The 8,870-nt window shown below is 46.7% G+C and overlaps 1 long non-coding RNA gene across 5 annotated transcripts; it reads right to left on the bottom strand.

Annotated features, from left to right (window-relative positions):
* Nucleotides 1–3,456: 3,456 nt before the first annotated feature.
* LOC119361936 lies at nucleotides 3,457–8,138 on the bottom strand. 5 transcript variants are annotated; one of them, XR_005173027.1, is made up of 8 exons: nucleotides 7,693–8,138; nucleotides 7,507–7,594; nucleotides 6,042–7,053; nucleotides 5,603–5,772; nucleotides 5,433–5,497; nucleotides 4,609–5,050; nucleotides 4,477–4,538; nucleotides 3,457–3,637 (listed from the first exon to the last, which is right to left on the bottom strand). It is a non-coding gene; the product is annotated as an uncharacterized LOC119361936 (long non-coding RNA). The 5 variants fall into 5 exon arrangements; XR_005173024.1 differs by having other exon boundaries at nucleotides 4,634–5,050; XR_005173025.1 differs by having other exon boundaries at nucleotides 3,457–4,538; nucleotides 4,634–5,063.
* Between the last annotated feature and the right edge of the window lie 732 nt (nucleotides 8,139–8,870).

The following is an 8,870-nucleotide window of genomic DNA, read 5'->3' as shown; positions in this document are numbered from 1 at the left end:
TTTTCAATTTTGTAAAAAAAACAGAAGAAAATGATAAAAACTTCAAAAATTAAAATCCTTCAAGATGTAGTTATGTTACTACATCTACTAGTTATGAAAAATTAAAAACTTAAATTTGGACGCAAAAAAGTGTTATGAGAAAGTAAAACTGCCATATCTTTTGCATACGATGTTGAAAAAACCCGCATAATATATAAAAAAACAGCACGAAAGTGCGCATACGATTTTGATTGCCTATGGCATGTTTGCAAAATTTTAGAATCCTCAAATTCTAAAAGGGAAAAAAGATATGCTCAAATTTCAGTTTCTTTGACTTTTTGTTAAATCTGGTCAAACTATGATCAAACTACTTATTCAAGAAATATTAGTGTTAATAAATAATTATTTTTTGTTTTCTTGACTTTTGGTCAAACTATGGTCAAATATGGTCAAACTGTAGTCAAACTACTTATTTAAGAAATATTAGTGTTACTAAATAATTATTGTTTTTTAGAATAATAGTTTCAAATTCAAACGGTGCTTAATGCTCAAGTTCAACTCCTAAGGGTTAATAGGATTCACAGCTTAGTATTGTCAGGAAAACAACAAGTGCAGACTTGGAAACTAGGGTGAATAGAACTTGAAAGTTAAGCGTGCTCAGGCTGGAGTAGTGAGAGGATGGATGACCGATCGGGAAGTTAGACGATTTGGAATGAGTGGTTCATAATTGAGCAGTGATGAGGGGTGATTAGAGATTGAATTGTCAAATAATCCAGAAATTTGAAAATAAGAAAAATTCAATTTAAAAAAAAATCAATTTTTTTTCAAAAAATTCCATGAGTCCCGGTTGGTGTTACCAACCGAGACTAAAGGTGGAGCTCCAGAGAGCGGCCATGTGGAGCGCCTTTAGTGCCAGTTCGTAACACAGCCGGGACTAAGGAGGGGGGGGGGGCTTTAGTACCGATTCTTTAGTCCCGGTTCAGGAAGCGGGACAAGTGGGCTTTATGAACCGGGACTAATGGGCCTTTTTCTACTTGTGTATATGAAGCTTCTCCATTAAAAATATACAATAACCCTCAAAACCATTCCCTAGCACATTTTAATGGCTCAAAGAAATAGTAAATCATGTTAGTCATATTAGGCTTCTTAATACGATGATACTTATATATATTCAAATAAAAAATATGGCCATAAAACTTAATTTGAGCTGCACAGTTTCATACGACGTCATTAGGTTGGGAAGTAATAAGCTTTGCCTGCCTTCACTTCCAACCATAAATCAATTTAGATTGTTAAGATAAAAACATATATTGGTACTGTCTGTAGTGAAACTTACACATTGTATCTACTATGCAGCAACGGACTAAGGTGTTCGTAATAGCGACAATAATTAATTCAATGTAATGCAGTGATCAGAACTACGGCAAGGGCAAAGTGACAGGAGGCAATCAACTCATATTCGTTTGATGCATCACAATTTGGTATGGATTCCCCTTTCTTAATGCACTCACGTGAAGACAAAAGTAGGTTAATATGCTCACGGGATTCCATGAATGCTTGTACTCACGGGATTAAGCTTAGGAGACAAAACCCGAGGTCCTGTTCAAGTCAAGTAATACATGTAGGATTCGTCATTGATTTTTCCAAGGTAGTGGGTATCCGAGAAGGCGTGTCACGATCCGTTTTTTTCCTTTTTTTTCAAAAAGAAGGAATACCCCGGCCTCTGCATCTGGATGATGCATACGGCCACTTTATTAATTATTAGCACAAAATCTTACAAAGTCGTACAACAGTAAGACCAAAGCCACCATCTTCGCAACCTCTGTCGCTACTCCTATCTAACTGATGAAGGGGCGCTGATGGTCTGGGCCTAATACCAAACAGACCTTGCAGCCAAACCTAACATCTAAGACTTGAGGTCCCAACCTGGACGCCTGTCGGGTATGGGCACCCATCAGTCCGGCGTGCTCCTCAACCAGGCCGCCCGCCGGGTATGAGACCGCCACAACCACCTACCACATATCCATCTTCAGAGCTGTACTGTTGTAACGGCCTTGCCCGGTCTCGCTGCCGCCGACGCCACCACGACGCCAGACAGCGTCGACCTCCTGCGCGTGACCGTCACCACACATCAAACTCCGAATGTGCACTGCGCCACGCCGTCAAGATCCGTCGCCATCAATGGATGGATGCAGCACCGCTCCACCAAAGAAACCGTCCGCTAGTCCCGCGAAGCAAGGCGCAGCACCAAGTAGAAGGCCGAAGCCACCACGCCACCAGCAGCCCCGCCACCAAGAGTTGTTCCCAGCCGCCGCCTTCAAGAAGGAGCACGACACCAGGGTGCCGTCGACGCCCAGACCAGGGGAACAAAAGCTTTCGCCATAGCTCGAGGAGGAGGCGGAAGGGAGAGGATCCACCCCAAAGCCTTCAGGAAGGGGATCGGCGCCAAAGGCGTCGACTTTGGGGAAGCTGCCGCGCCAGCCAGGGGTTTCCCCCGGAACCTCACCCGCACGCCAGATCCGCCAGGCCGGCCATAGGGGACGCCCAAACCGCCGCCAAGGACCGGTGCCAGCACGGATCGGGACAGATCGAAGCAGGGGCAGATCTTCTACATGGAGCCGAGAACCCGCGTGGCGGCGGCGGTGCACGCCGCACCGCAGGGCCGCCTGCCTCCAACCGCCGCTCCCCACCTCCGGCCAGCGCCAGCCCGTGCGCGCCACCGCGACATGCCGACCCCGGCCATCAGCAGCGCCGCCGCACACCGGGATCTCCCGAGGGCGCGGAGCGCGCCGCGGGAGCGGGAGAGCGCACACCCATCCGCACCTGCACGCATCCACCATCGCGAGGAAGATCCATCTCCAGGGACAGCCGCGCGTCCATCCAGCAGTGGATCTCCGCCTCGACCGCCAGGACCCGCGTCCTAGCGCACGCCGACGTGCAACCCGCATCTGTGCCCACCAGATCCAGGCACCGCCGCGAGAGGAAGCCCCGCCGCCGCCGTCGACCGCACGGGTTTCACCCGGCGGCGTCCTCCGGCGGCGGCGCGACGGCAGGAGGGAGTAAGAGGAGTGGCGGCGCTAGGGTTAGGCTAGGGACGCCCGAGCCGCCCTGGGCAAGGCGACGCGGGGCCTCCCGCACTTTTGGTCCTTTTTTTTAAGATGGCGTGTTTGGCCAGAAGGCTCATCAAGCTCCATGATGCCGGGTGAACCTGGATGAAGTGGAGCAGCGTGGATCTCACGTCAAAGAGGACAGGCAACGGCGACGGCTGGCCACCGGTTCCAGCGCTGCCACGAGCCCCTTCTCCATGCGCTCTCGCGTGAAAGAGAACAGGCAACAGCAACGGCTGGGCACCGGATCCAGCGCTACGACGAGTCCATTCTCCATGTGCTCTCCCGTCAAAGAGGACAGGCAACGACGACGGCTGACCACCGGATCCGGCGCTGCCACGAGCAGTCAGCCTCTGCTTTACAGTAAAAGTGAAATCAACACAAGAAAACTAATTAAACCAATTGGGAACTACACTTGAAAACTACACTTGTCTACCCATTGTCAAAAAAGTATGTGTCTAACCCTATACCCTAATAGTAATGCTACATCATGCAGGTTCATTAGAGCATTGATGATCATTCTTACTCCAGTATTCAACATCAACATACCCCTGCAAGCAATCAAACTTTAGCCCAATACAACATAGGCATAGCTCCACGAGCAGATAAAGCACTAAAACTGTAGGTGTAGAAAAATAGTAGAAGTAGAAATAAAGTAGGTGCAGAAATAATTCAAATGTAAATACAAAAATAAAGTAGAAATAGAAGCAGAAGCAGAAACAAACTGTACATGCAGTAATCAAACTAAGTAACTTATAGGCTGGACCAGAAAAACCGACAAAGGAAAACTAAAAAAACTAATATGCAACTCAACCTGAAAACTCAATTCTGAAGTATGTTCTATCTATTTGTGATAAAGGGCAAGAAGTCCACAACTCACACATATCATCCAAGAATAAATATTTATGTTCAATATTAGACTATCAGTCAAATGATGAAAATACGCATTTTACAGTTAATATCAGAGAAACTAACAAATAACCCCCAAGAGAAAGGATATACAGTGCTTTTATAATTAATTGTTCATCAGTGGACTTTGATTCTTAGATGTCACTCATGTTAGCAAGTGAGGGGCTCAAAAATAGATATGCATGAACACAATATTTTTACAAAACAACAATATTTTTTCTCATGTATGTACACCAATGTTTAAGTACTAATTTTGTACACCATGGATACATCTGTGTGATACAGGGCACTTTATAAGTCCCGGTTCATCTGTGTGCCATATCATCTGGATACATAGTCTTAATTAAACTTTGTGTGGCCATACATTTTTCGGTCTGGGTCTCGCTAGAAATAGGCCTTTTTTCTCATGCATTCACAACAGCAGAATATATGCAGTCAAGGAGTTGATAGGCAGTTATTGAGTACAACATTTTTTACTAACCTTAATCCGGGCATATATCGGGTTCCCGGTTGCAGGTAGTCAGCTTGTATGATTTATCCGCCCTGAAGGTGCAGCACATCAAAACGCAGAGCATGTATAAAATCAAGCAAACATCAAGAGGAATCGTACAACCTGTCAACAAATAACACATAAGCACCTTGTCGTCCGGGGAACGGACGGCCACATTAACACCGGCAAGCACGGGCAGGCCGTCATAGCTGCCATTGATGGCGTGGTCTAGCTGGATGACGGCCACCATCCTCCTGAAGGCGTCGGCCAGGCTGGCCTTCCTGTCGTTGATCGCGGCCCCGCCGTCCACAGGTCCCTGGCGACATAAAGCGATGCGGGGATTGGCCATAGGTCAACGCGGCCACCGGCTTGTCGGGCAGCGGAGCAACCGACCACCGTGAGCACCACTGCACCAGCGCCAGTGCCGTCATCTCCGCGGCCTGAGTTGACGCAGCAGTAACTTTCTTTTTGATGCAGTAGTCGTCTCAGATGTCTCAACCTCCTCTTTTGTCTACGGACGGCGCTCCTCCTTCCGAGCCCCGAGGAAAGGCGACGGTGTAAGCCTCTGAATTTAAAAACTGTGTATAGATCAAAACATATGGTCTGTGGGATGGGGAAAGATCAGGTAGTGGAAGATATGCATCTACATCTATAAATACCAATGAGCTACAAAAAGAACAATATTTTCCTTTTTATAAAACCATAGAACAGTGGACCAGTGGCTGGAGATGAAGAGGACATAGCAGAACAAAAAGGGCAACTCAACAATCTGGGATAATGTAACTCGCTAATGTTTTCAGATAACATGGTATGGAATATCTCAAAATAATTAGGGGGGTGAAAATAAGCGAGCAATTGGTTTATGTATGATAAGCAGAAGGGAAGAAGAGCATAAACTACATGAAAATAGCTACTGAACTGATGGCAGTACAGAGCAGACCACAGACCTGAAGGCGAGAGTTCAAGGTTCTCTCCACACCAGCCCAAGTTCTTCCCTTCGAGCAGCTGACCCCTGTTAAAATTAGCACACAATTGATTAGCATACTTCAGACAAAACTCAATTCACATACTGTGTAGGTGGTATATGCACCAGATAAGGAAAGAAAGGTGAACTAACTGATGCACAAGGAAAAATCTGTTGAAGCACCAATACGTGCATGGCTTCAATTTGCCTCAGAAGTGGGCTTGTCGACTCAGGAACTTGATGGTGAGCTAGGTAGCCTGACCAGCATCCTTGGTTGGCTCTGCAGCTACCTAGGCCTCTCCTTCCTTGCGCATCAAGACCGTCTGTAAATTGGTAAGGTAGTCAAACAATTGTGTCAATCCTCACATTAAAATACCAGTAAAGAGCTTGATTTTAAAATCTACTTCATCCATGAAACATCTATGACAGAATGGTAAGAGATTCTACATGTTTCCTGTCTACTGATTATGAATAGGAAATATAGCATTAAAACTAAATCCATCCTCAGATTATGTACATGCCATGTCAGATTACTATGCATGAACCAAAATTGCAATGAGGGGGTGGGAATGGAGATGAGAGGAAGAGGTACCTGAAGGAATGTGAAAGAGGTAGGACGGGGGGAGTGGGCGGCGAATCCACGTCGGCTTGCAGAGAAAATGGTGCAGATCCCTGTCGAGGTCCGAGCATCAAGCCATCGAGGCCCAGCCCCAAATACTTGAAGATGATTGTCGGAATGGAGGGGGTGGCAGATCCATGCCAACATAGGTTTTGGGCAGGATATGATAATAAATATACATGATCTGTAAACTTCAAAACTACATAGAAAATGGCATATTGCAAAAAGATAAATGAAGTTTTGGAAGCAAGATATTCCTACATGTTGGAATTCAGCGACAATCTCCCTACTACTACCTTGCAGGTGTAATCATAAAGCTTGCAAGAACAAGGGAAAATGAAGGAAAATAAGAAATTGGACAGTAGCCATGTTATCCATCAATTGGAAATTGGGCAACATCAATGAGCACATTGTTATTTCCAAAGAAAAGTGTGAAACCAAAAAAAAAATTCATCTTTCTGATGTCGTACTAAATAATCGCATATCCTATGCAGTGTTACTTAGGAGTCAGTAGTTGTAACTCTTTCTTTGGACAAGCTATGCTAGTACATAAATCACAATGCACATCTCTGACTGAACATAACATCTGGGTATCTTAGAATTCAAAACTTCTGCAAAGATAATGTACAGGTGATGTCGGAATGAATATACTACTCAGTACTCACCATTCCAAAGGGTAAAGGGAAAGATAAAAAATTCCAATAGCCATAAAGTACCATGAGATGTTGCACCACTAACAAAAACAAAGCAGTTTCAACAATTAATGGCTAGTGGAGCACACTCTATAGAAGATTCTTTTTTATTAAGCAGAAATAGTAACTGTAATCAAAGGAAAGCATCACTGATATGAGAACATAATTAGCACCTCAATAATCTATATGAATTTTAAACAAATGGAGTTGGATACCACTGGTGGGAAGACCAATCAGGACATCTCTCATATTCACCAATCACCATCCTTGCAGAAACCAGGCATTTCTGATGTCTGCACGAATGATTGCAAAGTGAGCTATGTAGTTACCTTTTTGAACCAAAGGCTGATTATATTCAGAGTGGTATGGTCCATGTGGAATGCTTCAGGAGAGTAAAAATATCAATTCGAGACTAAAACAGATAGCCATGTCAAGTATTCATGTGTTATATTGATTTGACTATGTTCACGTACCAAGATAAATACTCAAATAGCCAGATGATCTTGCACTGATACTGAAATATTTAAACCACACAAATGCCCAATAACAACCAGCCACATGAATCAGTTCAACACTTGGCACACTTATGCAAAACAAATTATAACATCTATCCAAAGCAAGAGGGTTATGGCTGTAACCTCAGCAACATCAGTAGATGAGCTTTTAGGGGCAACTGAGGGCCACTCATGGAAAAAAATTATTACCCAAATGATGGATGCATCATATCTGAGAGAGAAAGATGGTACCTTGTCTGTTAATTACAGAGGGAGAGGGGAGCATCCTCTTCAGACCAAACCGTCGGCCAGCAACGTCCGAGCCTAACTTGTTCGTCTCCTGCAGTTCCATCGCAATAGTCAGAGAGAGAGAGAGAGAGAGAGAGAGAGAGAGAGAGAGAGAGAGAGAGAGAGAGAGAGAGAGAGAGAGAGGAGAACCTGGAGCAGCGGCGCAAGTAGAAGGATGCGCCCCTCCCGGCGATTGAGAGGAGGAGCGACGGGAGAGCACCGAATCGAGCGCCTGCAGCTGATGCAGGAGCAGGAGGGACGGGGGAGCGCCGCATCGAGCGTCTGCTTCTGCCTCCGCTGCGACGTCTCCATCTCCGTCTCCAGACAGATCGACAGCCGATGCCGCGCTCGAGCAGCACGGTCCAAGGGCCCGCAGTGGGTGGCGCCATCGCCGAGTGCACGCGGATGAAGGTGGCGACGCCGCGGGGACGGCGCAGGCTGTGGACGGTCGGGCCGGTCCCACCTGCTGCTGACGAGCAGGTATGGATGCGGTGGAGCTCGGGTCGGGGATTGGAGAGAGGCGTGGCGACGGGGCAGGGAGGCGCGGTGGCGGGGCTGGGAGGGGAGAGGAGGAGGTGGCGAGGCGGGAGGAGCGGGGCGCAGGGGAGGAGAGGAGGCGGCGGCGAGGCGGGATGAGCGGGGCGCGGGGGAGGAGAGGAGGCGGCGGCGAGAGCGGGGGGAGCAGATGGCGGGAGGGAGGAGGGAGGCGGCTGCGGGAGCGAGCGAGGGAGGAGGCGGCTAGGTCTCCGTCAAATGAGCGCCCCCTTTTATACCCCCACCACACGAAATGACCGAAATGCCCTGGTGGGGGCATGGTATTTACATTCTGTTGCCATTACTATTCATTCCAGCAGTGTTTCATCTAGATCCGACGGCCTAGATCCTCCCACCTCTCGATCCAACGGCCCAAAACTCATCAAGCGTTTTGATCCGACGGCCAGGAATCCCAAATCACTAAGGAGCGGGCTGAGGAGCTTCTATTCTTATTTCTAGATGGTCGTGAGATATTTTCTCCACGCATATTTTTTCCTTTTTTGTCTATCGTGGAGTTTCACGTGTGGATTTTTTTATTTTCTTACTACCGCCGGACAATCGTGTAGTTTTTATCCGTGGAGGTCTCTATTCGTGGATTCTTTTTTCCTTTATCATCTATAATGGAGTATTCATACGTGTAGGTTCCTATTTTTTTCACTACCCATGCACGTGGCAGATCCTTTTTTTACTGCACCATGTTTATTACGCAACACATCATGGAGTTTTCATGTGTATACGTTCATATTTTTTTCACAACCCATGGCCGTGATAGATCCTTTTTTAGTCCACCATCT

The sequence above is a fragment of the Triticum dicoccoides genome, chromosome 2B (assembly GCF_002162155.2).
Source record: "Triticum dicoccoides isolate Atlit2015 ecotype Zavitan chromosome 2B, WEW_v2.0, whole genome shotgun sequence".
Taxonomy (NCBI): domain Eukaryota; kingdom Viridiplantae; phylum Streptophyta; class Magnoliopsida; order Poales; family Poaceae; genus Triticum; species Triticum dicoccoides.
Note: the sequence above shows the minus strand (reverse complement) of the source record. Positions and strands in the feature narration are given on the sequence as shown.